The sequence below is a fragment of the Aegilops tauschii genome, chromosome 6, assembly GCF_002575655.3.
Source record: "Aegilops tauschii subsp. strangulata cultivar AL8/78 chromosome 6, Aet v6.0, whole genome shotgun sequence".
NCBI classification, from domain to species: domain Eukaryota; kingdom Viridiplantae; phylum Streptophyta; class Magnoliopsida; order Poales; family Poaceae; genus Aegilops; species Aegilops tauschii.
The window spans coordinates 431,938,015-431,965,351 of NC_053040.3; positions in this window are offsets into that span (position 1 = coordinate 431,938,015).

A 27,337-nucleotide genomic window follows, 5' to 3' on the forward strand; every position below is an offset into this window, starting at 1 on the left:
TTACATGACCCGGGGAGAATTGCCTGAATATGAAACTTTGGCTAGACAATAACCAGGCGGTCTAAGTCAATGATAATTATCAATGGCGAGCTGCATCGTCGCAGTGTCACTGGAACTTTCCAGCGTTGTGTTTCCCCTGAGGAAGGTCAAGAAATTTTACATGAGATCCACGAGGGGGATGGTGGCCATCATGCCGGCTCAAAATCCCTTGTGGCCAAGGCTTTTCGTCATGGTTTTTATTGGCTGACGGCTCATGCTGATGCAGAGGACTTGGTCAGTAAATGTGACGGTTGCCAGAGGTTCTCACGACGGGCTCATGTGCCGGCTCAAGAATTGAGGATGATTCCAATCACTTGGCCATTTGCGGTCTGGGGGCTTGATATGGTTGGGCCTTTTAAAAGATCCAAGGATAAGAAGACCCACCTCTTGGTGGCGGTCGACAAGTTCACAAAGTGGGTTGAAGCAGAGCCAGTTAGTAAGTGTGACGTAGCCACAGCGGTTCAGTTCATGAAAAGGGTGATATTTCGCTTTGGTTTTCCACACAGCATTATAACTCACAATGGTACCAATCTGTCTAAAGGCGCCATGGAGGAGTTTTGTCAACGAGAGCATATTCGGCTTGATGTTTCATCAGTGGCTCACCCTCAATCCAATGGTCAAGCTGAGAGAGCCAATCAGGAAATCTTGAAGGGCATCAAGCCCCGGCTTTTGGTCCCTTTGCAATGGACGCCGGGTTGTTGGGTGGAGGAGTTACCCTCCGTGTTATGGAGCATCAATACTACTCCTAACAGGTCTACGGGTTACACGCCTTTCTTCATGGTTTATGGAGCGGAGGCGGTCCTCCCTAGCGACATCCGTCATGACTCGCCTCGAGTGGCGGCTTATGTTGAGGCGGATAATGAGCAGGCGCGTCAAGATGCTCTTGACTTGTTGGATGAACAGCGTGATGTGGAAGCAGCTCGCTCGGCGATTTACCAACAAGACCTGCGCCACTATCACAGCCGCCGGGTTAAGTCCAGGGTCTTTCAGGAAGGTGATCTGGTGCTCCGGCTCATCCAAGATCAAACAGATGCACACAAGTTATCCCCGCCTTGGGAAGGGCCCTTTGTGGTCAGCAAGAACTTGCACAACGGGTCATACTACCTTATTGATGTTCGGGAGCACAAAGATTCACGTAAGTCGGAGGAAGAAACCCGCCGGCCGTGGAACATAGCTCAGCTTCGGCCTTATTACACTTGAGCCACCGGCTCTCATAATGTACATATTTCTATAGCCATGTATATATTATGATAAATAATAAAGCAGGACCTCTATCCTTTTTTCCTCCAAAGGTAAACGTGTTATTGTTATTTCCATTACAACATTACATGGTCACTTGGAGGTTGATCCGGCTTATGATCGTATTCGAATCTAGCCGTTAACAATATGATCACTTGGGGGCTTCCTGTTCAAACATAGGTCGTATTCGAATCAAAGAGAACATAGCTGTCGATACCCACTTGATTGGCAAATTGCCGAGCTCATCGGGGAGTTTTTCTTGATCATATTTGAATCATAGCTCAACCCCCTTTGGGAACCGACGTGGATCGTATTCGAATCAGCGTCGTTAAACAACTCTTAAGGTCATTTGGGGGCTTCCTGTTCAAACATAGGTCATATTCGAACCTAAGAGAACATAGCTGTCGGTACCCTCTTGATCGGCAACGCCAAAGCCACTGGGGGCTATATGATCGCATTCGAATCTTAGCTTAACCCCTTTGGGACGGTTCTCTGGTCGTATTCGAATCAGAAGCCCCTAAATTTTTGATCTTTTGGTTTGCAACAAGTTCTTTTGATCATATCAAAAGTATGCACGGGTGGTTCTTACTCCACCGGCTTAACTTTGATTAATAATGTTGAGAGCACACAATAAGCATTATGGGTGCTGGTGAACCGGAGTTGAGTTCTCAACCTCATTATTTGGGTTACATAAACCGGAAGTATACTTGAAGGCTTACAGGTATGCTATTATGGTTATCTCGAAGACATCATTGAGAGCCGGTCTTTTATGACCTTGATTCATATTCCGGGTTATATGTAAAATATGTGACTCTCCATGCGGTAAGCTGCCTAGAGACTTGTGATTTGTTTTCCTATGCAGGACAATTAAAGATAGTTCTTTAAGCTTAAGGAAAGTAAATGAGCAAACATAACCCGGAGGAATATAAAAGAGCAGCTTCAACGGAGTTAAGCGCTGCACACGTGCACTATGGCACGACAAAATTAAGTGTTTGTCCTACTCTATTACAGGACTCCCCGAGTCCAAAAGGTGAGGCATTGTTTTTAAGGCGTAACCATGAGCCGCCTAAGAAATCAAGGTACTTGTTGGGTTGAAGCCCCCGGCTCATCCCTCTCCGCTCCTCCGGCTGTTTCCATGACCTGGAAGGTTGATGATTTCCAATCAATGCCACGCAAGGCTTCAAATTGAGCCTCATCATCAATTAACCCGGCCGGGTCAACTTCTGGGGCGAAGGTATGCTTACGAGTCGGAGGGATCAGGCTGACTGCTTCATAGCGTGGAGTTGGGATCCTCTGATTTTCCGCGTCATAGCCCGGTTGATACTTGGTAAGGTCTGTATCATTCCCAATCAAGGTGGCCACCGGGCGTACGCTCTTCACACAGGCGGCGAAGTCTTTCTGGTCAAAGGGGGTGCCGTCTTCCTTCAGGCTGGGGTATCCAACAGCGATGTCGGCCGGGTCTAGCTCCGGTAGAAACGCCTTGGCCCGGCTCAGAGCAGCTATAGCTCCGGCTCTTGCAGAAGCCCGTCTCAGTTCTTGGAAGCGCTGAGGAAGTACGACAAGCCGCCTGAGTACATCTGCCAGGTGAGTGGGAACTTCATTGGACAGAGCCACAACGGCTAAAGCACGTTGTGATCCGGTGTAAAGTTGCTCCACCAGAGTGTAAACCGCCTTCAACTTGGTCAGCACGCTCTGGTTGAGGTTGGAACTCCTGGGACCTGCATTACAAAGTCAAGTGAGCTGTTGGCAATTGAGATGTTTCTGGGAACTACATGATGTAAACTGATTAGAAATTTACCAAAGATTGCGGAGACCATCTGAGAGACATGGCGTTTTAAGCCGGACAACTCGGCGGTTCTCTCAGTAAGAGTGGCCTCCGCTTGTTCGGCCCGGCTGAGCAAGGCAGTCTTCTCATCCGCCCAGGCTTTTCTTTCTGCTTCAAATTTTTTCTTCAGTTTTTCTTGTGCAGAAACACTGGCTTCAAATTTGGCATTGACCTTTTGGGTCTCACTTTCCTGAGTCTTCAGGCGGTTCTTCAGATCAGAGATTTCCGATTCAAATTTCTGACAGGCGGCCTGTACAATTTCCGGGTTATAGTTTGGGTGATTATCATGCAACATTAAAGTCCCAAGCACTTTGCAAGCAAAGACACTTGGCACTTGGGGGCTAATGTATGCTGAGAAGCTCTATTTACAGTGCCGGTGCATGAAAATAAGTCCCAAGCACTTTGCAGACAAAGGTACTTGGCACTTGGGGGCTAATGTGCAAAGTTGCTCAACTATGTGATTAAAACATAAGGTAAAAGACCGGTTCACCTAGGCTGTTTAACCCGGCCCTTGAGTGTTACCAGGTAAGCCGGTTTTTCTTGCAGTAATTGTTAAGCCGACATTAAGTCTACAACATATTTCATCATAAGTAGCAGACTTGGGGGCTAGCATGGTAAGGATGACTATGGAGTAAGCAAGAAAGTTGTACCTCAGATTTTTGCTGTATCTGCTTCACCATGTCAATTTCCAGGTCCCGGTTGTTGTGCACTTGACCAATATAACCAGCGACAATATCTCCAATGCTCAGATTGGCATAGTTAGTAATATCCAGCCTGGCCCTGCGGCGCTCCAGCAGTTCTTCCTTGGCAGAGCATCTAGCCAGCACAGTGGGTTTTCCCGGCTCGACAAACTCTGTCCGGGTGATTACAACGTCCGGGTCATCAGCCGGTTGAGCTGGGCTGGGGATCTCCAGGTTATCAGAACCCTCCATGACTTGTTCTTCAGTTGGAGCGGTGGTTTCAGGAGCTGAGGCAGACGGCGGCTCATGAGCAGAAGCCTCCAGTTCAGTTAAGACCGGCTCTTCGACCGGTTTACTTTTCTTTGCCCTCTTGCCGAGCTTTGCTTGCACACTGAAAGTCAAAAGGTTAGTGCAAAAACATGAGTAAGATAAGCACAAAATAAGCTGATCATTATTACCCGGGTGCGGTCTTGAAAGCCGGCAAGTTAGATGGCATGGAGTCCCCGAAGGAAGGTGAAGTTTCCTGATAGTTTGAACCAGAAGAATTGAGTGGTTGACAAGTGACGCCCGCCAAAGGATGAAAAGAATATAAGTTGGAGATAACCTCGGTCCGGCGCTTCTTTGATGCTTCAGGTAAGCCGGAGGAGAGGTCTGCATCCTTGTTGGTCCGGGTTTGCCTCCGGCTCTCATGAATCTGTCGCTTCAAAAGAAATTGAGGATCTTGATAAGCTAAAGGATGTGAAAATCTTACTTTCCGGGTTACTCTTCGGACTTTCAGCCTTGGCAAGGGCTCCGAGTCGGAGGAAAGTATAGTTACCTCTTCAATCACTGGGTTACTCGCTCCAGTATCCTCCTGCTGGTAACCAGTGTCAATAAGGTGGTTAAAAACAAACAAAAAACAAAAGAAGAGCCTAAAGAATCAAGGGCTACCTCTGACTCGGAGGTGTCATCCAGTTGAAGCAGGCCTGAGGCGCTAGGCTTACTCCCCTTCTTGCGGGGAGCGGCTCTCCTGGCGGCTTTTTTAACCTTCCTGGCTTTTTTAGCAGCCTCATGGTCATACCTGACCTTCCAGAACTTATCATTAGCCTGAAAAATACAATAAAGGTTTCTTGAAGTTAAGACGAAAATGGTTAAAATGGAAAGTAAGGTGCTCAGATCAGTAGCTTACCGCCGGAGCCGGGTTAGCTTTGCAGAAGGGACTTAAGCCTGTCCTCCCGCAATTTGCTAAGCTCTCGTTTAGAAGGGACTTGGTCATGTCATCAACGACGTCCTCAGGTAAGTCGTTGGGGCTGTGCCGAAGAGGATCATCCTTCCGGCCCGTGTAATCACACATTAAGCCGGGGCGGCGACTTAGAGGAATCACCCGCCAAGCAATCCAGACCCGGACCAGATCAACGCCGTTAAGGCCGTTTCCCAGAAGAGCTTTGATCTTGTTGATGGTGGGGATAAGTGGTTGACGCTCAGCTTGAGATAATTTGTCTGGCAGGGGGTGATTTGACTCCAGAAGCAGGGCGCGAAAGCCGGGCAGAGGGTTCTCGTTAGTCGGAGAGGTGTCCTGGCAGTAGAACCAGGTCTGGTTCCAATCTTTTGGGTGGCTTGGTGGCTCAGCATAAGGAAAAAGACAATCTCTCCGTCGCTGGATTGAAATTCCGCCAAGTTCCAAGCTAGGCCCGTTGGCACACTCGTTCTGGCGGTTCAGATAAAACAGCTCCCTAAAGAGCAGTAGGTTGGGTTCTTCTCCAAGGTATACCTCACAGAACACTTGAAAGTTACAAATGTTCGACACGGAATTGGGTCCAATGTCTTGAGGTCGCAGATCGAAAAAGTTCAGAACATCTCTGAAGAATTTGGAGCCAGGAGGTGCAAAACCCCGGCTCATGTGATCAGCAAATATAACCACCTCTCCGTCTCTTGGTTGAGGTATTTCTTCGGACGGGTCAGGGGCACGATAGGACATGACCTCCTTCTTAGGCAGGTAACCCGTTTTCACAAAGTCATCTAAGGTATTGTTAGCAACGTTGGATCTCACCCAGTTGCACGTAATGGGCGCCTTGGGAGCCTTGGGCGGCATTCTGAAAGACTGAAGCCTATGACAAAAGAACATTTCCGGTTCAAATTTAAGCCAGAGGAAGATTCAGTTCGGTGTTCAAGATGGCGGCTTACGAAGGGGCCTAATGATATATGGCTAACTGTGTCGGGTTATCTAAGCCGATGTGGATATCATGAGTGATTCAAGTTGTTTAAAACTCTATTATGAATGAGCCGGAAATTTCACGGAAATTTCACAAAGCATGGCCTCTTTTAAGCCGGCGATATGAGCCGCCATGGCTAACAGATGCAGTTTTGTCTAAGTGTTGCATAAACAAGTTTCACAGATTGCAGGGATTATTTTGGATCAAACGATCGTCCAGAAAGGAAATATTTCTAGACCTAAAAAGCTGATACAGAGAAGTTCATAAGCTCTAAACGGGGTCTTTTTGCGGACAAAAGGGATCTACTAGCATAAAAATGAGTGAGAAACTACTACCGCAGGGAGTCTGTACCGTTTTTGGATCAAAAGGAACCTCGGTGGCGGAACTGTGAAGAAATCGCGATGAACTACGAAGAACACAGAGAACTTGCGAGCCCTAATGCGGATCTAAGGTACGGGACAGCGAGGACTTACTGGTGCTGAGGAGCAGCGGAGGCGCGCCGCAGGTTTCTGGTCAAGACAGGTTGATGCAGCGGCCTTGGTCGGTGAAGACGAGGTGCGCGGCGGCGGCGGCGGAGCTCGGGCTCTGGAGCATCAGAGGAGGAAGACGATGGAGGGGAAGAGTGACGAAGACCTATGGGCCGGGCCTATTTATAAGGGCTGGCTGGTAAATGGGCGCGGGAAAAGAGGAGGCGGAAGACATGATTATCTTGCCGCAGAAACGCCTCGATTTTCAGGATGGTCATTAAAGATAAGACACGTTGGGATATGACAGAATAAAAAATGAATTTAATGGAAGATGACGTCATGGCGGGTTACCAAGAATCCAGAAGATGACGTCACGGCGGGTTATAACCTTTGCACAAGCAGAAGCCGGAAGATTTTGAAGATTGACATGAACCGGTTCAAATCAATCTGGGGCCTAATGTTGAGGATATAACCATTAGAGTCACCCGCCCAGGAGGGGCCGGGTTACGTTATAATGATCATCACGTGAAGCCCAGTACCAAGCTTGCGGAAGGCGGGTCAGTAATGGGCTTAAGACCCGGAGGCGGCTTAAGGCCCGTAGTGATGAACCGCCGTTATGGCAAGGCTTGTAGTGTAAGGCAAGAATAGCTAAGAGTCCGAGCCGTACACTGTTATAAGCCGGCCGGAACTCTGAGAGCCGCCGGGGCGTCAATCTATCTATATAAAGGGACGACCCGGCAGCGGTTCAGGAGGAGAGAGAACAGATCGATAGCCAGGAATAGCGATTAAGCTCCCTGGTCATCGAAACCCTAAGTAATACCATCTCAACTGGACGTAGGCTTTTACCTTAACCGTAAGGGGCCGAACCAGTATAATCCTTGTGTCCCTTGTCCCGTTTAACCCCTTTAAGCTTCCTAGCTGCGATGGCTCCACGACTAAGTCCTAGCACGAGGACATCTGCCGTGACAATTCCACGACACTATTGTTAGGTTTACCTTAATACTTCTTTTGTAGTTGCGGATGCTTGCAATAGGAGTTAATCATAAGTGGGATGCTTGTCCAAGTAAGGACAGCACCCAAGCACTGGTCCACCCACATATCAAATCATCAAAGTACCGAATGCGAATCATATGAACGTGATGAAAACTAGCTTGACGATAATTCCCATGTGTCCTCGGGAGCGTTTTCCTTCATATAAGAGTTTGTCCAGGCTTGTCCTTTGCTACAAAAAGGATTGGGCCATCTTGCTGCACTTTATTTACTTTTGTTACTTGCTACTTGTTACAAATTACCTTATCACAAAACTATCTGTTACCGATAATTTCAGTGCTTGCAGAGAATACCTTGCTGAAAACTGCTTATCATTTCCTTCTGCTCCTCGTTGGGTTCGACACTCTTACTTATCGAAAGGACTACGATAGATCCCCTATACTTGTGGGTCATCAGTGACCTGATTCACTCACGACCCAAGGTTAGCGTAAGCCTGCTCCTGAGAGATTAGCGGTACCCTGTAGCTGTTGTCGCCAGCATGGTCGGCGAGGCTCCCGGGTGGCTCCTGGAAGGCCTCAACTTCTAGCACCTCCTCTTCCCAACCTGACTCGAGGAACGAGCCGGGGTCATCTTCCGGCGTGTACTCCTGGTCCATCATGCGGGGCACGTAGGCCTCTGGAGCCGCCGCCCCGGAAACCTCGCTGAAGCGCCCCGCGCTCCATGTCGCCCGGCCCGGCGCGCCGCTCTGAGGATGGTAGGGCGGCACCCTACCGGGACCGTGGGTGGCAACGCTCATGCCTGCGCCCACCGGGGAAGGCACAGACGCGGTTGGGTGTTGGGCGCCGCCGGTTGCGCCGACACCAAGGAAATCTCCTGGTGCGCCCGGGGGCGCGCGAGCGCGACGAGGCCCATCGTGCGATCCGGACGCAGCTTGAGGCGTAAGCAAGGAGCAGAAAGGCGGCGTACCCCTGGTTGCGGCGTCCAACAGCTTGGCAACGCACTCCAGCAATGCATCTCGGCCGCTCTCCATCAGCCGGCACCGCAGCAGTTCCTGCGCCACTATGAGTGCAGCCCTCATGTTCGCTTGTTCCTGCCAGATGTGCGACGTCGTTGCCATGGCGTAGCTTGAGGCCCTCGCGGCGGCCCGCGTGTGTCGCGGGGTAAGGGCGGACGACGTTGGACCGCGACGTCCGCGCCCCGCAGCGTTTGGCGGCGCGCGTGCTGCCTGAAGCGCGGAGTCGGGGTCTTCTTGGGCGGTCGACGCCCTGGCTGGCCAAGCAACCCAGTGGTCGGTGTTGGCCCTTGGGTTGCCGGACATCGGCGCTACAGAGTGCTGGTGGGTCTTCTGATGGAAGAGAGGCTCTGGCGCACCCCTACCTGGCGCGCCAAATATCGGATTTCGGGTTCCGGCAAAACCCTTAAGGTTCGAACTCTGGGGTGTGCACGAAGATCTCTCCACCCCCTAGCTCTCGCCCTCACCGCGGTCTCAAGGCTCAGCATGTCGAACCCAAAGAACAAGAGACACAAGGTTTATACTGGTTCGGGCCACCGATGTGGTGTAATACCCTACTCCAGTGTGGTGTGAGCTACCTCTTGAGCACTGCGTTGGTTTTCCCTTGAAGAGGAAAGGGTGATGCAGTAAAGTAGCATAAGTATTTCCCTCAGTTTTTGAGAACCAACGTATCAATCCAGTAGGAGACCACGCTCGAGTCCCACGCACCTACACAAACAAATAAGAACCTCGCAACCAACATGATAAAGGGGTTGTCAATCCCTTTACGGTCACTTACGAGAGTGAGATCTGATAGATATGATAAGATAATATTTTTGGTATTTTTATGATAAAGAGAAATAAAGATGCAAAGTAAAATAAACAGCAATAGAAATGGCTAAGTGTTGGAAGATTAATATGATGGAAAATAGACCTGGGGGCCATAGGTTTCACTAGTGGCTTCTCTCAAGATAGCATAAGTATTACGGTGGGTAAACGAATTACTGTCGAGCAATTGATAGAATTGAGCATAGTTATGAGAATATATAGGTATGATCATGTATATAGGCATCACGTCCGCGACAAGTAGACCGAAACGATTCTGCATCTACTACTATTACTCCACACATCGATCGCTATCCAGCATGCATCTAGAGTATTAAGTTCATAAGAACAGAGTAATGCTTTAAGCAAGATGACATGATGTAGAGGGATAAACTCATGCAATATGATATAAACCCCATCTTTTTATCCTCGATGGCAACAATACAATACGTGCCTTGCTGCCCCTGCTGGGAAAGGACACCGCAAGATTGAACCCAAAGCTAAGCACTTCTCCCATTGCAAGAAAGATCAATCTAGTAGGCCAAACCAAACTGATAATTCGAAGAGACTTGCAGAGATAACCAATCATACATAAAAGAATTCAGAGGAGATTCAAATATTGGTCATAGATAAACTTGATCATAAACCCACAATTCATCGGATCTCGACAAAGACACCGCAAAAGAAGATTAAATCGAATAGATCTCCAAGAAGATCGAGGAGAACTTTGTATTGAGATCCAAAGAGAGAGAAGAAGCCATCTAGCTAATAACTATGGACCCGAAGGTCTGAGGTAAACTACTCACACATCATCGGAGAGGCTATGGTGTTGATGTAGAAGCCCTCCGTGATCAATGCCCCCTCCGGCGGAGCGTCGAAAAAGGCCCCAAGATGGGATCTCATGGGTACAGAAGGTTGTGGCGGTGGAAATAGGGTTTTGGCTCTGTATATGATGTTTCCAGGGTACATGGGTATATATAGGAGGAAGAAGTACGTCAGTGGAGCAACGAGGGGCCCACGAGGGTGGAGGGCACGCCCCCCTGCCTCGTGCTCTCCTCGTTGATTGCTTTACGTAGAATCCAAGTCCTCAGGATCACGTTTGTTCCGAAAATCACGTTCCTGAAGGTTTCATTTTGTTTGGACTCCGTTTGATATCCTTTTCCTTCGAAACACTGAAATAGGCAAAAAACAGCAATTTGGGCTGGGCCTCCGATTAATAGATTAGTCCCAAAAATAATATAAAAGTGTATAATAAAGCCCATTAAACATCCAAAACAGAATATAATATAGCATGGAACAATAAAAAATTATAGATACGTTGGAGACGTATCAAGCATCCCCAAGCTTAATTCCTGCTCATCCTCGAGTAGGTAAATGATGAAAACAGAATTTTTGATGTGGAATGCTACTTAGCATAATTTTCAATGTAACCCTCTTAATTGTGGTATGAATATTCAGATCCGAAACATTCAAGATAAAATTTTAATATTGACATAAAAGTAATAATACTTCAAGCATACTAACTAAGCAATTATGTCTTCTCAAAATAACATGGCCAAAGTAAGTTTATCCCTACAACATCATATAGTTTGGCTATGTCCCATCTTCGTCACACAAAATATTCAAATCATGCACTACCTCGGTTTCAGCCAAGCAATTGTTTCATACTTAAGAATTTTCAAACTTTTTCAACTTTCACGCAATACATGAGCGTGAGCCATGGACATAGCACTATGGGTGGAATAGAATATAATGATGGGGGTTATGTGGAGAAGACAAAAAAGGAGAAAGTCTCACATCAACGTGGCTAATCAACGGGCTCGGGAGATGCCCATCAATTGATGTTAATGTGAGGAGTAAGGATTGCCATGCAACGGATGCACTAGAGCTATAAATGCATGAAAGCTCAACAAAAGAAACTAAGTGGGTGTGCATCCAACTTGCTTGCTCACGGAGACCTAGGGCATTTGAGGAAGCCCATTGTTGGAATATACAAGCCAAGTTCTATAACAAAAAATTCCCACTAGTATATGAAAGTGACAAAACAAGAGACTATCTATCATAAGGATCATGGTGCTACTTTGAAGCACAAATATGGAAAAAGATAGTAGCATTGCCCCTTTTTTCCTTTTCTTTTCTTTTTTTTGGGCCTTTTTTTGGCCTTTCTCTCTCTTTTTTAGGGCAATGCTCTATGAATGATGATCATCACACTTCTATTTATTTACAACTCAATGATTACAACTCGATACTAGAACAAAGTATGACTCTATATGAATGCCTCCGGCGGTGTACCGGGAATGAATCAAGAGTGACATGTATGAAATAATATGCATGGTGGCTTTGCCACAAATACGATGTCAACTACATGATCATGCAAGGCAATATGACAATGGTGAACGTGTCATGATAAACGGAACGGTGGAAAGTTGCATGGCAATATATCTTGGAATGGCTATGGAAATGCCATAATAGGTAGGTATGGTGGCTGTTTTGAGGAAGATATAAGGAGGCTTATGTGTGATAGAGCGTATCGTATGACGGGGTTTGGATGCACCGGCGAAGTTTGCACCAACTCTCAAGGTGAGAAAGGGCAATGCACGGTACCGAAGAGGCTAGCAATGATGGAAGGGTAAGAGTCCGTATAATCCATGGACTCAACATTAGTCATAAAGAACTCACATACTTATTGCAAAAATCTACAAGTCATCAAAACCAAGCACTACACGCATGCTCCTAGGGGGGAGGTTGGTAGGAGTTAACCATCATGCGCCCCCGACCTCCACACAAAGGAAGACACTCAAAGAACACTTCATGTTTCAAATACGTTACACAACGGTTACCATACGTGCATGCTACGGGACTTGCAAACTTCAACACAAGTATTTCTCAATTTCACAATTACTCAACTAGCACAACTTTAATATCACTACCTCCATATCTCAAAACAATCATCAAGCATCAAACTTCTATTGGTATTCAACACACTCATAAGAAAGTTTTTACTAATCTTGAATACCTAGCATATTAGGACTAATTTCACAATTAAAGCAAATTACCATGCTGTTTTGTAGGATTCTCAAAATAATATAAGTGCAGCATGAGAGAACAATAATTTCTATAAAACAAATCCACCACCGTACTCTAAAAGATATAAGTGAAGCAGTAGAGCAAAAACTATATAGCTCAAAAGATATAAGTGAAGCGCATAGAGTATTCTATTTAATTCCGAATCATGTGTGTCTCTCTCAAAAGGTGTGTACAGCAAGGATGATTGTGGTAAACTAAAAATCAAAGACTCAAATCATACAAGACGCTTCAAGCAAAACACATATCATGTGGTGAATAAAAATATAGCTCCAAGTAAAGTTACAGATGGACGAAGACGAAAGAGGGGATGCCTTCCGGGGCATCCCCAAGCTTTGGCTTTTTGGTGTCCTTAGATTACCTTGGGGTGCCATGGGCATCCCCAAGCTTAGGCTCTTTCCGCTCCTTGTTCCATAATCCATCAAATCTTTACCCAAAACTTGAAAACTTCACAACAGAAAACTCAACAGAAAATCTCGTGAGCTCCGTTAGCGAAAGAAAACAAAACATCACTTCAAGGTACTGTATTGAACTCATTCTTTATTTATATTGGTGTTAAACTTACTGTATTCCAACTTCTCTATAGTTTATAAACTATTTTACTAGCCATAGGTTCATGAAAATAAGCAAACAACACACGAAAAACAGAATCTGTCAAAAACAGAACAGTCTGTAGTAATCTGTAACTAACGCAAACTTCTGGAACTAAAAAAATTCTACCAAAATAGGAAGACCTGGAAAATTTGTTTATTGATCTACTGCAATTGGAATCAGTATTTTATCACGTTCTGGTGATTTTTAACAATTTTTTTGTGAATAGAAAGTTTCTGGAATTTTCAGCAAGATCAAATAACTATCATCCAAGAAGATCCTATAGGTTTCACTTGGCACAAACACTAATTAAAACATAAAAACAAATATAACCATAGGCTAGATCAAATATTTATTCCTAAACAGAAGCAAAAAGCAAAAAACTAAAATAAAATTGGGTTGCCTCCCAACAAGTGCTATCGTTTAACGCCCCTAGCTAGGCATAAAAGCAAAGATAGATCTAGGTATTGCCATCTTTAGTAGGCAATCCATAAGTGGCTATCATAATAGATTCATAAGGTAATTTTATTTTCTTTCTAGGAAGTGTTCCATGCCTTTCTTTAACGGAAATTGGAATCTAATATTCCCTTCCTTCATATCAATAATTGCACCAATCGTTCTAAGGAAAGGTCTACCAAGAATAATCGGACATGAAGGATTGCAATCTATGTCAAGAACAATGAAATCTACGGGCACATAGTTCCTATTTGCAACAATAAGAACATCATTAATTCTTCCCATAGGTTTCTTAATAGTGGAATCCGCAAGGTGCAAGTTTAAAGAACAATCATCAAATTCACGGAATCCTAGCAAATCACACAAAGTTTTTGGGATCGTGGAAACACTAGCACCCAAATCACACAAAGCATAACATTCATGATATTTAATTCTAATTTTAATAGTAGGTTCCCACTCATCATAAAGTTTTCTAGGGATAGAAACTTCCAACTCAAGTTTTTCTTCATAAGATTGCATCAAAGCATCAACGATATGTTTAGTAAAATCTTTATTTTGACTATAAGCATGAGGAGAATTTAGCATGGATTGCAACAAGGAAATGCAATCTATCAAAGAGCAATTATCATAATTAAATTCCTTGAAATCCAAAATAGTGGGTTCATTGATATCTAAAGTTTTGACCTCTTCAATCCCACTTTTACCATTTTTTGCATCAAGATCTAAAAACTTCGAATTCTTGGGATGCCTTCTAGGTAAAGGTGACTCATCTCCAGTCCCATCATTATCAAGATTCATATTGCAAAACAAAGATTTAATAGGGGACACATCGATAACTTTTAGATCTTCATCTTTATTCTCATAGAAACTAGATGAACACGCTTTCACAAAGCAATCTTTCTTAGCACGCATCCTAGCGGTTCTTTCTTTGCACTCATCAATGGAAATTCTCATGGCTTTGAGAGACTCATTGATATCATGCTTAGGTGGAATAGATCTAAGTTTCAAAGAATCAACATCAAGAGAAATTTTATCAACGTTCCTAGCCAATTCATCAACCTTGAGTAATTTTTCTTCAAGCAAAGCGTTGAAATTCTTTTGCGAATTCATAAACTCCTTAGCACTAGTCTCAAATTCAGAGGGCATCTTATTAAAATTTCCATAAGAATTGTTGTAGGAATTACCATAATTATTAGAGTAATTACTAGGGAACGGCCTAGGATTAAAGTTTTCTCTATACGCGTAGTTACCAAAATTATTCCTACCAACAAAATTCGCATCCATAGACTCATTATTGTTCTCCATAAAAGTAGACAAAGGCATATCATTAGGATCGCAAGAAACACTTTTAGTAGCAAATAATTTCATAAGTCATCCATCTTTCCACTTAAAACATTAATTTCTTCTATCGCATGCACTTTTTTATTAGTAGATCTTTCGGTGTGCCATTGAGAATAATTACCATAATATTGTAACGCTCGGATAATTAAGCTAAAGTAATCCCACGCTAATGATGCCACGTCACCACGGTTACTGTTGTTAACCCCGCGATGATTCGAAACCGTTTCAAAATTTAAATTCAAATTAATGTCAATAATAAAAGTTTTCAAAAATTTAAACAAAAATGTTCGGTGGGTGCCAAATATTGCACTGATAATTATTGTGGAGAAAACATATTTTTAGAAAATGCCTAAAGGCATTAAAATGAAATAAAACAGAAAAGAGATAAAAGAAAATAAAATAAAAAGAAACAAACAAACAAAAAAAGAGCAAACCCCTTCCTGGACCTAACCCCCCTCTCACTGGGCCAGATGGCCCAGCTGGCCGGCTCATCTGGGCGGCCCAACCCAGCAGCCCACCTTCCCCCCGGTCGCCTCCCTCCTCCCTGTTCCCCCGACCCAGCGACCGCGCTCGCCGGTCGCCACCGAACCTTGTCGCCGTCCCCGTCGGAGAGGGGATAAGGGCGACATCCCCTCGACGCCTCGAGCCCTCCCCTCCACTCACCCGCTCTCCCTCTCGGCCCCTGCGCCTTTCCCCCCTCAGCTCCACCTCGTTCCCCACCGCAACCGAGCGCCGCCATCGCCATGGCTGCGCCATAGCCGCGGCCACCGAGCCCCGTTCTCCTCCCCGACGTGTCCACGAGCTCCGCCGCGTCGAGCCCGTCCTCCTCGACCACGGGCCCGAGCCCCGGGAACCCTGTATCGACCCCGCGCCATCTTCTTCCTCGTCAGATCACCGCCGCCGTTCGCCGTCGGTTCCGACTGCACCACGCCTTTCCCGCGCCCGCTCTAAACGGCTACGCCCCGCTGTGAGCTCTTGCTCCTCCTCCCCCTCTCCATTAGCTCGCTAGCTTGCCGTAGCCACCGCGCCGCGTTAGGCCGCACCCTCCGCCGCCTGGCCTTGTCGCCGGCGTGGCCACAGCGACCTTTTGGTCCCGTTCGTGCCTCCGTTGCCTTGGCCGCATCGTGTAGGCCTCGCCCCGCTCTTCGGTTTGCCCCAGTTCGCACCGTAGCCCCGCCTCTGCCGCACGCCCGAACCACCCCGCCGCCGGCGAGCTCCTGGCGCTCCGCTCCGACCTCCCCAGCACCCCGCACCGCCACCGTTCGACGTGCGGCGTCGAGCCGCGTCGAACGCAAGCAACTGCGGCCCCTGGGACCCCCTGTGCGCTAAACCCGAGCCGAGCCCGCCGCGCGCCGCCGCGATTTGGCTCGCCGGAGCTGTTCCGGCGCCGTCCGCCGACGTGGCTAAGTGGGCCCCCCCTGGGTCGCTGCCAGTGGGTCCTGGTGGCCCAGTTGACTGGGTTGACCCCAGTCAACTGCTGACTGGGCAGCCCAGTGTCACTGTCATGCGGGCCCCGCCGCGTAAGTAAACTAAATAAAATGTTTTTATAAATAAAACTAATTAATTAATCTAAATAGGCACTGACAGGTGGGGCCTACCTGCTAATAACCTTGTTTAAGTTAGTTATAAAACTCTGTTAGTGCCCTGTCAATGACATGTGGGTCCCACTGGACCCACCTGTCTGGTTTGACTGGTCAGCCGACCTGTTGACCTGCTGACGTCAGCGTTACCTCATGCTGACGTCATAATTCATTTTTTTGCTAAATTCAAATAATTCCAGAAATTCAAATAATCTTTGAAAATTCATATCTTTTAAACCGTAACTCGGATGAAAATGTTTTCTACATGAAAGTTGCTCAGAACGACGAGACGAATCCGGATACGCAGCCCGTTCGTCCAGCACACGTCCCTAACCTATCGAACTCGCAACTTTCCCCCTCCGGCCCGTCTGTCCGAAAACGCGAAACATCGGGAATACTTTCCCGGATGTTTCCCCCCTTCGCCGGTACCACCTACTGTCGTGTTAGGACACACCTAGCACTGCTCATTGTCATGTCACGCATCGTCATGCTTATGTTTGCATTGTATTTACTGTTTCTTCCCCCTCTTCTCTCCGGTAGACTACGAGACCGACACTGCTGCTGCCCAGTCCGACTACGGAGTTGACGACCCCTCCTACTTGCCAGAGCAACCAGGCAAGCCCCCCCTTGATCACCAGATATCGCCTATTCTTCTCTATACTGCTTGCATTAGAGTAGTGTAGCATGTTACTGCTTTCCGTTAATCCTATACTGATGCATAGCCTGCCCTTGCTTCTACTGTTGTTACCTTTACCTGCAATCCTACATGCTTAGTATAGGATGCTAGTTTCCATCAGTGGCCCTACATCCTTGTCCGTCTGCTGTGCTATACTATCGGGCCGTGATCACTTGGGCGGTGATCACGGGTATATACTTATATACTATATACATGACACATGTGATAACTAAAGTCGGGTCGGCTCGTAGGAGTACCTGCAGGTGGATCTTTGTGGCGGAGCGACATGGCAGGTTGAGACCGCCTAGGTGAGAGGTGGGCCTGGCCCTGGTCGACGTTCGCGGATACTTAACACACTTAACGAGATATTGGTATTTGATCTGAGTCTGGCCATTTGGTCTATACGCACTAGCCATCTACGCGGGAGTAGTTATGGGTATCCCGGCGTCGTGGTATCAGCCGAAGCTCTTTTTGACGTCAGCGACGGAGCGGCGCGCGCTGGATTGGACTAGAACGCCACTAGGCTAGGTCTGCTTCCGGCCGCCCTCGCAACATGCAGGTGTGCAATGGGCGATGGGCCCAGACCCCTGCGCGCATAGGATTTAGACCGGCGTGTTGACCTCTCGGTTGAGCCTAGGTGGGGCTGCGACGTGTTGATCTTCCGAGGCCGGTCATGACCCAGAAAAGTGTGTCCGGCCAAATGGGATCGAGCGTGTTGGGTTATGTGGTGCACCCCTGCAGGGAAGTTTATCTATTCGAATAGCCGTGTCCCTCGGTAAAAGGACGACCCGGAGTTGTACCTTGACCTTATGACAACTAGAACTGGATACTGAATAAAATACACCCTTCCAAGTGCCAGATACAACCCGGTGATCGCTCTCTAACAGGGCGACGAGGAGGGGATCGCCGGGTAGGATTATGCTATGCGATGCTACTTGGAGGACTTGAATCTACTCTTCTACATGCTGCAAGATGGAGATGACCAGAAGTGTAGTCTTCGACAGGACTAGCTATCCCCCTTTTATTCTGGCATTCTGCAGTTCAGTCCACTGATATGCCCCTTTACACATATACCCATGCATATGTAGTGTAGCTCCTTGCTTGCGAGTACTTTGGATGAGTACTCACGGTTGCTTCTCTCCCTCTTTTCCCCCTTTCCTTTCTATCTGGTTGTCGCAACCAGATGCTGGAGTCCAGGAGCCAGACGCCACCGTCGACGACGCCACTGGAGGTGCCTACTACTACGTGCAGCCCGCTGACGACGACCATGAGTAGTTAGGAGGATCCCAGGCAGGAGGCCTGCGCCTCGTTCGATCTGTATCCCAGTTTGTGCTAGCCTTCTTAAGGCAAACTTGTTTAACTTATGTCTGTACTCAGATATTGTTGCTTCCGCTGACTCGTCTGTGATCGAGCACTTGTATTCGAGCCCTCGAGGCCCCTGGCTTGTATTATGATGCTTGTATGACTTATTTATGTTTTCGAGTTGTGTTGTGATATCTTCCCGTGAGTCCCTGATCTTGATCGTACACATTTGCGTGCATGATTAGTGTACGGTCAAATCGGGGGCGTCACAAGTTGGTATCAGAGCCGACTGCCTGTAGGAACCCCCCTTTCCACACTCCTTGGCCGAAGTCGAGTCTAGACATTACAAAACTTTTACTAACATGGCTGTGTGTCTTACGGCCCCACGTCGCCATTGGGTGGTACTAGGATCTTTTACTCCTCGACCTTTACTCTGGGACTCTGAACTCTCTTCTACTCGGGTTAAACGAATTTGCTAACTCTAACACTAGGATCCCGTGATCGCATTCACCCCAAAGTTGGATAAGCCATAGTTGTTTCTTAGAATAGTATTTTGAACTATTCACACACTGTCATTTGACTCCTTTGAAACGTCTTTGCTTTCAGATGGAACCCACGAGGTAGGTCGTGCGCCACACGACGGCCATTGGTGCCTCGGGATCACCGGCTGTGCTAGCTGAGATGATGACCTATCTGGGTTATCGCTGGCACCCTGAGTACACCGTCTACGAGGAGTACCAGGACTTTAACCAGGAGCAGTACCGTGCCATCGTCCACCTCTACTCGCGGGAGTATGACTCCACTACTGTGCTGCACACCGCTCATGGTGTTGGTGTGACCATCGATATGGCTGTCCACGATGCTGCCTATGCTGCTCTGACACGTCTTCGTGGAGAGTATCGGGAGTTGGACACCTCCCCTTTCAGGCACATTGCTATCGCATCTGATGTTGGTGCGGAGGGATACTATACTGCTGCCTACTCCACTGTCACCCGAGAGCCCTTCTACCATCAGAACCTGGTTCTGCATGCTGATGGGCTGGATCGAGCTAACCGAGCTCTTCGCCACGAGATGTACACCACCCGTCAGCACCTTTACCGTGCTTTGACGCTATTGCACCCCTTTGTCCGATCTAGACAGCTACCGCATACTGCGATCTACCCAGCCAGGACCGTGATGCCCCACGGTGTCGGTTGGCCAGAGGTGGGAGGCTACTCTCCCGCACTTGGTCCTCTTCTGCCACCTGAGCGTCGGGCTCTACACCTGAGTATCCGCGGCCCCCAGTCTGCTGACGTGGAGGGCTATCCGTTGCCTCACTACCAGCTGTCGGGCTATGATTACCTCCACAGTACCTCTTGGGACTGATGTAGGCTTGCTTAGAGTGTTAGATGCATTCGCCGCGAGCCTGTGTGCCGCCTATGTTGCCTTAGTCTATGTACTGAACTCTGTGTACTAAACCCTATGCATGAACCCTTTTGTAAGTTATGCCGACTACTATGTAGTTGCTATCGTGCTCCTTTCATTATGCATGTTTCATCATGAATGATTCTTGTCTTTGCAAATTTCTCAATGCTGAACTACCCCTGTTATATATTAGCAAGATGGTTAGACCAGGTGGTCGTGGTGGCAATGCCCCACCACCACCTGAGTACATCGCTGGTATGATCCAACAGTTCGAACTGAACCGCCAATTCATGGAAAATATGATGGCTCCGTTTCCTCGCCCCAATATGGACCAGCAACCAACCCCAGTAACTCCGCAGGATTTCATGCGCCTCAATCCAACTGTGTACCGCAGCTCAACTCAGCCTCTGGATGCTGATGACTGGCTTCGTGACATCACCTATGAGATGGAGTCTGCCGATGTAGCCCCTGCCAGCTACGTCAACTTTGCTTCCTTATTTCTGAAGGGACCCGCAGCTCAATGGTGGGACAGCCACAGGCGTACTCTGCCAGCTGGAACAATCATCACCTGGCCAGACTTCCAAGCTGCTTTCCGTGCCGCTTCATTCCTCAGGGAGTCATGGACCGGAAGAAGCGTGAGTTCCGCAACCTCACCCAAGGCAACAAAACTGTTGAAGCTTATCAGCGGGAGTTTCTGGACTTGTCTCGCTATGCTGAAGAGGACATTGCAACTGATGCACGCAGACAGGAGAAGTTCCGTGATGGCCTTCAAGCTGACATCAAGCTCGCACTTCTAGTGCATGACTTTGCTGATTTCGCCACCCTGGTGAACAAGGCCATCAATGTCGAAACTGGTCTGCAGGAATACCAGAGCTCTCACAGGCGCAACCGTGACACGGGCTCATCTTCGGGCCCACCCTCACAGAAGCGTAAGATATGGATCCCGAACAGCATGTACCGTCCAAATGCATCTGCCCCAAGGCAGACCTATGCTGCACCTCGTCTGCCTCCACCACCATCTAGGCAGTCAAGACTTCCAGCTCCACCGTCCCAAGCTCCTGTTCCCACTCCCAATAATGGCTTGTGCTTCAGGTGTGGTCAACCAGGGCACCGTGCTAGAGAATGCAACCAGAACCAGAATCAACTGGCCCTTCCAGCAACTGGCCGTGGTAACAACCAGCCCCGCAACAACAATGCTAAGTCTTATGGTCGTGCTCATGCCAACCACGTTGATCTCAACGAAGCTCAAGACCAGCCTGCTACTGTGATGGGTACACTCCTCGTAAATTCAGTACCAGCATCCGTTTTATTTGATACAGGTGCATCACATTCATTCATGTCAGAAGATTTTGCATTCATGCATGGCATTAGAAGCGAAGACATGAATGCTTCACTATTAGTACACACCCCTGCGGGCCAATGTCGAACCTCCATGATTTGCAACGATGCCCCCGTTGAAATCGAAGGACTGGAATTTCTTGTCTCTCCCATCGTACTGAAGTCTTGTAGCATCGATCTCATTCTGGGAATGAATTGGTTAAAAGCGCATACTGCTTCAATCGTTTGCACCACTAAGACCGTCCATCTGCTACACCCTTCAGATGAGATAGTTACTTACCAAGCCCATCTGGTGCAAAATGCCGAGGCAAGGCTCTATGCATTGAATGCATTGAACGCTGCACCACTCGAGGGCATTGAAAACATTCCCATCGTGCGTGAATTCCTCGACGTCTTTCCTGAAGAACTTCCAGGGATTCCCCCTGCTAGAGCTGTCGAATTCATCATCGACTTGAAACCAGGCACCACTCCTATAGCCAAGCGACCCTACAAGATGCCGCCGCATGAACTCCTCGAGCTTAAGGAGGAAATCGACAATTCTCTTCGCAAAGGATTCATTCGCCCAAGTTGCTCTCCTTGGGGAGCACCTTCTCTCTTTGTCAAGAAGAAGGATGGGACTAACCTATTGGTTCAAGACTACCGTCCAATAAACCAAGCTACCATTCAGAATAAATACCCTCTTCCTCGGATCAATGATCTGTATGATCAACTGGCGAGTTCGTCAGTGTTCTCTAAGCTTGACTTGAGGTTGGGTTACCACCAGATCCGTGTTCGCGAAGAGGATATCGCAAAGACCGCCTTCGTGACTCGATATGGTTCATACGAGTACACCGTCATGTCTTTCGGTTTAACCAATGCTCCAGCCACCTTCTCTCGTCTGATGAACTATATATTCATGGATTACCTCGACAAGTTCGTCGTGGTTTATCTGGATGATATCCTGGTATTTTCGAAGAACGAAGAAGAACATGCTGAACATCTTCGACTTGTGCTGGAAAAGCTACGAGAGCATCAACTATATGCCAAGTTCTCCAAATGTGAATTCTGGCTACCCGAAGTAACCTATCTTGGGCATGTCATCTCTAAGGATGGTATTGCCGTCAACCCTGAATGAGTCCAGGCTATCCTTGATTGGACTCCTCCCAAAAACGTTAAGCAAGTCAGAAGTTTTCTCGGTCTCGCCAGCTATTGCCGTCGATTCGTCGAGAACTTCTCCAAGATCGCCAGGCCTCTGACTAACCTGTTGCATAAGGGCGTCAAGTTCCAATGGACAGACAAATGTCAGGAAAGTTTCCAGGCACTCAAAGACAAGTTGACTTCTGCCCCAGTTCTAGCTCCACCTGATACTAAGAAGGACTTCGTCATTTACTGCGACGCTTCCCGTCAAGGATTAGGCTGTGTCCTAATGCAAGACCGCAAAGTGATTGCTTATGCCTCTCGGCAATTGCGCCCTCACGAAGAGAACTACCCAGTTCACGACCTCGAACTTGCTGCTGTCATTCATGCGCTGAAGCAGTGGCGACATTACCTTCTCGGAAATCGTTGCGAGATCTTCACTGACCACCAAAGTCTGAAGTATCTGTTTACTCAGCCAGACCTGAACCTCCGTCAGCAGAGATGGATGGAGCTTGTTGCAGATTTTGACTTGGGTATTTCCTACACGCCAGGCAAGGCTAATGTAATGGCTGATGCCTTGAGCCGCAAGTCTTACTGCAACCACCTCCAGGTTCACAAAGTTCAGCCCTCGCTTGTTGAAGAATTCAGGAAGCTGAACCTCCATATTGTTCCTCCGGGTGCACTCGCTCCCCCTCCTAAAGAGTTTGGCAAGGTGAACCTCCACGTTGTTACCCAGGGTTCCCTCAATACCCTAGTTGCTAAACCAGATCTCGTGGACAGCATCAAAAGGCTATAGAAGTATGACTCTAAAGCCCACAAGATTAAGCGCTACCTCGCAGAAGGAAAGCCCTCATTCTTCACTATTGCTGAAGATGGCACCTTATACTTCAAGGGTCGCCTAGTGGCGGTGCAGAGAAAAACCTGGATATGACACAGGAAGTTATGAAAGAAGCTCATGATACGCCCCTGTGTATCCATCCTGGTAGTACAAAGATGTACCAAGACATCCGTCAGAGATTCTGGTGGTCTAATATGAAACAAGACATTGCTCGTTATGTTGCTGAGTGTGACGTTTGCCGTCGTATCAAAGCAGAACATCAAAGGCCTGCTGGAACTCTGCAACCTATCTATATTCCTGAATGGAAATGGGACCATGTTGAGATGGACTTCGTCACTGGATTTCCCAAATCACAGAAAGGTAATGATGCTATTCTTGTCGTCATTGACCGGCTTTCCAAAGTTGCACATTTCCTGGCGGTCAAAGAAACGATCACTGCTAGTCAGCTGGCAACGCTCTATATGTCCAGGATTGTTTCACTCCACGGTATTCCATTGGTTATCAGCTCAGACCGTGGCAGCTTATTCACTTCAAGATTCTGGGCAAGTTTCCAAGAAACTATGGAAACTCACCTGTCATTCAGTACTGCGTTTCATCCTCAGTCGCAGGGGCAAGTTGAACGCGTCAACCAAGTTCTCGAAGATATGCTTCGAGCTTGTGTTATTTCCTTCGGCAAGAAATGGGAGGAATCTCTCCCGTATGCTGAGTTCTCTTATAATAATAGCTATCAAGCTAGTCTGAAGATGGCCCCCTTCAAAGTGTTATATGGACGAAAGTGCCGAACCCCTCTGAACTGGTCAAAAACTGGGGAACGTCCACTCTTCGGTCCGGATATTATCCAAGATGCCGAAGAACAAGTCCGCATTATCCGTGAGAATCTCAAGACTGCTCAGTCACGTCAGAAGAGTCAGTATGACCGTCATCATAAAGACATGGTCTATCAACCTGGCGAAAAGGCTTATCTTCGAGTCACACCTATGAAGGGTGCTCACCGCTTCGGGATCAAGGGCAAACTAGCTCCTCGCTATATTGGCCCATTCACTATTCTCGAAAGGCGTGGAAAAGTGGCATACCAACTGGAGCTTCCGCCGAACCTTTCTCAGGTTCACGATGTGTTCCATGTGTCACAGCTCCGCCGTTGCTTCAAGGACCCAATCCGAGCAGTGGATCATGAAGTGCTCGAATTGCAGCAGGATCTCTCCTATAAGGAGCATCCGGTCCGCATTCTCGACCAAGCTGAACGCCGCACACGTCAGAAGGCGATCAAGTTCCTCAAAGTCCAGTGGTCGCACCATTCTAAAGATGAAGCCACTTGGGAACGCGAGGATCGCCTGCGTGATGAATACCCCGCCCTTTTTCCTTCTACCTGCTAAATCTCGGGACGAGATTTCTTATAGTGGAGGAGTTTTGTAACGCCCGGATAATTAAGCTACAGTAATCCCACGCTAATGATGCCACGTCACCACGGTTACTGTTGTTAACCCCGCGATGATTCGAAACCGTTTCAAAATTTAAATTCAAATTAATGTCAATAATAAAAGTTTTCAAAAATTTAAACAAAAATGTTCGGTGGGTGCCAAATATTGCACTGATCATTATTGTGGAGAAAACATATTTTTAGAAAATGCCTAAATGCATTAAAATGAAATAAAACAGAAAAGAGATAAAAGAAAATAAAATAAAAAGAAACAAACAAACAAAAAAAGAGCAAACCCCTTCCTGGACCTAACCCCCCCTCTCACTAGGCCAGATGGCCCAGCTGGCCGGCTCATCTGGGCGGCCCAACCCAGCAGCCCACCTTCCCCCCGGTCGCCTCCCTCCTCCCTGTTCCCCCGACCCAACGACCGCGCTCGCCGGTCGCCACCGAACCTTGTCGCCGTCCCCGTCGGAGAGGGGATAAGGGCGACATCCCCTCGACGCCTCGAGCCCTCCCCTCCACTCACCCGCTCTCCCTCTCGGCCCCTGCGCCTTTCCCCCCTCAACTACACCTCGTTCCCCACCACAACCGAGCGCCGCCGTCGCCATGGCTGCGCCATAGCCGCGGCCACCGAGCCCCGTTCTCCTCCCCGACGTGTCCACGAGCTCCGCCGCGTCGAGCCCGTCCTCCTCGACCACGGGCCCGAGCCCCGGGAACCCTGCATCGACCCCGCGCCATCTTCTTCCTCGTCGGATCCCCGCCGCCGTTCACCGTCGGTTCCGACTGCACCACGCCTTCCCCGCGCCCGCTCTAAACGGCTACGCCCCGCTGTGAGCTCTTGCTCCTCCTCCCCCTCTCCATTAGCTCGCTAGCTTGCCGTAGCCACCGCGCCGCGTTAGGCCGCACCCTCCGCCGCCTGGCCTCGTCGCCGGCGTGGCCACGGCGACCTTTTGGTCCCGTTCGTGCCTCCGTTGCCTTGGCCGCATCGTGTAGGCCTCGCCCCGCTCTTTGGTTTGCCCCAGTTCTCACCGTAGCCCCGCCTCTGCCGCACGCCCGAACCACCCCGCCGCCGGCGAGCTCCTGGCGCTCCGCTCCGACCTCCCCAGCACCCCGCACCGCCACCGTTCGACGCGCGGCGTAGAGCCGCGTCGAACGCAAGCAACCGCGGCCCCTGGGACCCCCTGTGCGCTAAACCCGAGCCGAGCCCGCCGCGCGCCGCCGCGATTTGGCTTGCCGGAGCTGTTCCGGCGCCATCCGCCGACGTGGCTAAGTGGGCCCCCCTGGGTCGCTGCCAGTGGGTCCTGGTGGCCCAGTTGACTGGGTTCACCCCAGTCAACTGCTGACTGGGCAGCCCAGTGTCACTGTCATGTGGGCCCCGCCGCGTAAGTAAACTAAATAAAATGTTTTTATAAATAAAACTATTTAATTAATCTAAATAGGCACTGACAGGTGGGGCCTACCTGCTAATAACCTTGTTTAAGTTAGTTATAAAACTCTGTTAGTGCCCTGTCAATGACATGTGGGTCCCACTGGACCCACCTGTCTGGTTTGACTGGTCAGCCGACCTGTTGACCTGCTGACGTCAGCGTTACCTCATGCTGACGTCATAATTCATTTTTTTGCTAAATTCAAATATTTCCAGAAATTCAAATAATCTTTGAAAATTCATATCTTTTAAACCGTAACTCGGATGAAAATGTTTTCTACGTGAAAGTTGCTCAGAACGACGAGACGAATCCGGATACGCAGCCCGTTCGTCCAGCACACGTCCCTAACCTATCGAACTCGCAACTTTCCCCCTCCGGTCCGTCTGTCCGAAAACGCGAAACATCGGGAATACTTTCTCGGATGTTTCCCCCCTTCGCCGGTACCACCTACTGTCGCGTTAGGACACACCTAGCACTGCTCATTGTTATGTCACGCATTGTAATGCCTATGTTTGCATTGTATTTACTATTTCTTCCCCCTCTTCTCTCCGGTAGACTACGAGACCGACACTGCTGCTGCCCAGTTCGACTACGGAGTTGACGACCCCTCCTACTTGCCAGAGCAACCAGGCAAGCCCCCCCCCCCTTGATCACCAGATATCGCCTATTCTTCTCTATACTGCTTGCATTAGAGTAGTGTAGCATGTTACTGCTTTCCGTTAATCCTATACTGATGCATAGCCTGCCCTTGCTTCTACTGTTGTTACCTTTACCTGCAATCCTACATGCTTAGTATAGGATGCTAGTTTCCATCAGTGGCCCTACATCCTTGTCCGTCTGCTGTGCTATACTATCGGGCCGTGATCACTTGGGCGGTGATCACGGGTATATACTTATATACTATATACATGACACATGTGATGACTAAAGTCGGGTCGGCTCGTAGGAGTACCCATAGGTGGATCTTTGTGGCGGAGCGACAGGGCAGGTTGAGACCGCCTAGGTGAGAGGTGGGCCTGGCCCTGGTCGACGTTCGTGGATACTTAACACGCTTAACGAGATCTTGGTATTTGATCTGAGTCTGGCCATTTGGTCTATACGCACTAGCCATCTACGCGGGAGTAGTTATGGGTATCCCGGCGTCGTGGTATCAGCCGAAGCTCTTTTTGACGTCAGCGACGGAGCGGCGCGCGCCGGATTGGACTGGAACGCCACTAGGCTAGGTCTGCTTCCGGCCGCCCTCGCAATGTGCAGGTGTGCAATGGGTGATGGGCCCAGACCCCTGCGCGCATAGGATTTAGACCGGCGTGTTGACCTCTCGGTTGAGCCTAGGTGGGGCTGCGACGTGTTGATCTTCCGAGGCCGGGCATGACCCAGAAAAGTGTGTCCGGCCAAATGGGATCGAGCGTGTTGGGTTATGTGGTGCACCCCTACAGGGAAGTTTATCTATTCGAATAGCCGTGTCCCTCGGTAAAAGGACGACCCGGAGTTGTACCTTGACCTTATGACAACTAGAACT